General features: G+C 51.9%; 1 pseudogene across 1 annotated transcript; it reads right to left on the reverse strand.

The window, feature by feature from the left end:
- Positions 1–627: 627 nt before the first annotated feature.
- Positions 628–1,252, reverse strand: LOC103274722 (annotated as a pseudogene). Its single transcript, XR_505272.1, has one exon. The product of XR_505272.1 is annotated as a charged multivesicular body protein 6 pseudogene (transcript).
- Between the last annotated feature and the right edge of the window lie 2,591 nt (positions 1,253–3,843).

The following is a 3,843-nucleotide window of genomic DNA, read 5'->3' on the forward strand; positions in this document are numbered from 1 at the left end:
GAAGTCAGGGCTCCTGGAGTGTCATTCCCCCAGTCCCACATACCCAAACTTGGGACTGGAGCTTGGGGCGCTAAGGCAGAGGCACTGAGAGACTCAGCAAATGCCTGCCTCTTGGGGTTTCCATCCCCAACCTACATGGAAACTGAGGCATATAAGGAAGGCAGGCCACGGGAAGGACCCCTTAAAGGAAGTCACCACCAGCTACTGGGAACAGCAAGGACGTAAAAGGAAGCGTGGGGACCCTAAGGTCTGATGGCGCCTTCCCCACAGAAGCGTGGGCTGCACGGGGCTGGGGACAGCAGATAAAGAGTACCAGGAGCATCAGGTTGGGCCTGGGCCACGGCCTCCGCAGGAACTGCAACCAGTAGAGGCTGGGCTCGGCTGAGAGTTTGAATGCTGCCATTTAATCCAGAAATGAGAGCAAGACAGCAGTGCCAAGAGCAATCAGACTTTACACTGTGAGGGAGACACTGTCCTCCCGTTGTGCACGAGCCTGTGTGCACTGTGGCTCTGCACAGCACCGTCGTGCTGACCTCCAGGGAGCTCGGTCAGAGCTGGCCTCAACTCAAACTTTCTGTGGGCCGCAGTCCTTGAGGAATCCCCACGAGTCCCGCAAGAGAAGGTGAGTTACGAAGCTGCCACCAGGTCTGCTTGCCTGGGCCTAGCCTTGACAGGGACTTTTTCTGGGTTCTTCTCAGGTAGGGGCTCTGCAGGAGCCTCTGGCGGCTCTATTTGTTCCTGAGTGATTGCGCTCAGCTACTCCAGGGTGGCATCTTCGTCCTCCTGAGCGAAGCTTCCAGCCAGCAGCTCATCTATTTGCTGCTGGTACTCCACGGCCTCCTGGATCTCGTCCAGGATCGTCTCCGCTTCTTCTGTGGACATCACCTGGTGCATCTTATTCAGACACTCGTTTCCAATCTGCAGCCCTTCCATCACCTTCGTCTCAATCTGGGTGAATTCGATACTCTGAACCATGGTCTCCAGGCTGCTGATCTGGTTCTCTGTCTTGTCCAAGAACTGCTCCTGGTATCGCTTCTTCTTGAGCAGCAGCTTGGCCCGTTCCTTCCGGCCGTCCTGCAGCAGCTGCCGTGCCAGGGCCCGCTCCTGCTCCAGCTGCTGTGTGATGCACTTATGGTACTGCTTCAGCTTGCCACACTGCTGCTCCGGTTGCAGGATGGCCTTTTCTTGCTCCATGACCCGGCTCTGCTTCTTCCGGCCGAACAGGCTGTCCATGGCGGCGTCCGCCCGGCCGGACCCCAACCTCTACTTCTTAACTCTTCTGTGAGTAGAGAGAATCAAGAACTCTGTGTTTCCCTAAATCCTGAGCATGCTGTTGCTGTCCTGTGTATATGAGGAAGTTCTCACTTTCTTGTTAGGTGTTAGAGATGATGCAGCTTGCCAAAAACAAAGCACATGAGATCTGAGCTCATTTGGTGAGAACAGTCTTGCACTGCTGCAGAGCACACAAAGCAGAAAAAGGGCTGGAAGGACTGTGGTTCTCAGAAAGAACTGAAACCCTCCTGCCATATTGAAAATATACATTGGGTAGATATCAATTGTAGGTCCAGGAATACTGGCTGATGCCTGTCATCCCAGCACGTTGGGAGGCAAGAGGAACTCTTGAGCCTTGGAGTTCGAGACCAGCCTGGGTAACTTGGTGAGACCTCGTCTCTACAATAAATCAAAAAGTTAGCTGGGCATGGTGGTACATGCCTGTAGTTCCAATTACTTAGAAGGTTGAGGCAGAAGGATTACCTGAGCCCAGCAGGTCGAGGCTGCAGTGGCCATGAGAGTGCCACTATACTGCAGCCTGGGCAACAGAGTGAGACCCTGACTCAAAAAAAAAAAAAAAAAAAAATATGGCCGGGCATGGTGGCTCAGCCTGTAATCCCAGCACTCTGGGAGGCTGAAGTGAGAGGATTGCCTGAGCCTGGGGGTTCGAGACCAGCCTGGGCAACATGTTGAGACCTTGTCTCTACAGTAAATCACAAAAACTAGCTGGGTGTGGTGGTGTGCATCTGTAGTTCCAGGTACTTGAAAGGCTGAGGCGGAAGGATTGCTGGAGCCCAGCAGGTTGAGGCTGCCATGGCTGTAAGTGTACCTGGGTGACAAGAGTGAGACTCGAGCTCTCTCTCTCTCTATATATATATCTACACACACACACACAAACACACACACACACACACACACACACACACACACACACATATATCACCTGTAAACTGGAACTGGGTTTTTGACCCGTTGGTTTTAGCAAGCTTGAGCTTGATGTGGAAGTTTTCTTGTACGTACATCTGTGTGTGTTTATGAGGGGTTCTGGACTGTGGATGAGGGGTGACACTGGGATGCCTGGGGGAGTTTTGGACTTGTGAATGGGGTCACTGGGGGACCTTGGAGTATGACTGTGAGAGATTGTAGCAGAAGTAGGGTGACTTTGGGGATGACCGGGGGTGTCTGAAGTGTCTTGGATAACTTTGAGGGTGCAGTTTGGGGTGCTGGGAGCGATAATGAGGGTGTTAATGTTTGTTGTTGTGGGATATCTTTTAGGAATAGGGTGACTTTAGGGGTGTCTGTTGGCATAACTAGAAATGATTGAGATGGTTCTGTGAAGTGACCTTGAGGATGTGAATGGAGGTCTTGGAAGTCATCTGTGGGGTGACCTTGGAGTGTGTGGGGTGGATTATGAGAGTGTCTGAGAATGAACTTGAGGTAATGGGTGATTTGGGACATCTCTGAGGGAGTGAGTGGGATATCTTTGAGCTGACTTTAGGGGTGACTGGGTGACTGAGTAAGAGTGGAGTTACTCTGGGGTTTTTAGGAGATGACTTTGATGATGTGAGGGGTGATTTTTGAGGTGTTGCTCATGGGTGCTGGTGCAGATGACCTGGAGGGTGACCTTGGGAGTGTCTGGAGATGACTCCAGGGCATCTGTCCCCCTCCCCCAGTTCTCATCCATATGAGCGAGGGCTGCATGTTACTGGCCCTGGTCCTCTGCCTGGTCCTCCTCCCAGCCATGGGCTTGTCCTTCTGGTCCATCTTCTGCCACCTGAACAAGATCGACTTTATCTTCAGTACCCTCAGCATCAGCATCAGCATCAGTAGGGGGCCCCGGGGAGTGTATCTAGACTTTCTGACCTGCTCTTGCTGGGTCTCTGCCTGACTGTGTTTATTTCAGCTATGCGCTCTCTCTTTCTCGGTGTGTGTGGGGTCTCTCTTTCCCACTCTGTTTCCCTTTCTTTCTGTCCTCTCTCTGGATATTTTTCTTTCTTTCTCTCTCCCCTTCTCTCTCTCTCTTTCTCTTTCTTTCTTCTTTTTGTTTTTTGCATCAGAGTCTCACTCTGTTGCCAAGACTGGAGTGCAGTGGCATGCTCACAGCCACCACAGCCTCAACTTATTGGGCTCAGGCGATCCTTCTGCCTCAGCCTTCCAAGTAACTGGAACCACAGGCAGGCACCACCATGCCCAGCTAATTTTTAAAAAAATTTTTATTCAGAGTCTCACTCTGTGGCCCAGGCTGGAGAGCACTGGCATGCTCACAGTCACTGCAGCCTGGACTTGCTGAACTCAGGCGATCCATCCTCCTAAGCCTTCCAAGTAACTGGAACTACAGGCCCGTGCCATCATGCCCAGCTAATTTTTTTATTTATTGTAGAGATGAAGTCTTGCCATGTTGCCCAGGTTGGTCTCGAACCCGTGGACACAAGCAATCCTCTTGCCTCTGCCTCCTAAAGTGCTGGGATTACAGGCATGTACCACCATGCCCGACCCTCTCTGGGTATCTTTCTATCTGCCATGTGTGCTTGTGTGTGTGTGTGTGTGTGTGTGTGTGTGTGTGTGTGTGTT

Source organism: Carlito syrichta, unplaced genomic scaffold (genome assembly GCF_000164805.1).
Source record: "Carlito syrichta isolate Samal-C Ts95f unplaced genomic scaffold, Tarsius_syrichta-2.0.1 Scaffold314869, whole genome shotgun sequence".
NCBI lineage: Eukaryota > Metazoa > Chordata > Mammalia > Primates > Tarsiidae > Carlito > Carlito syrichta.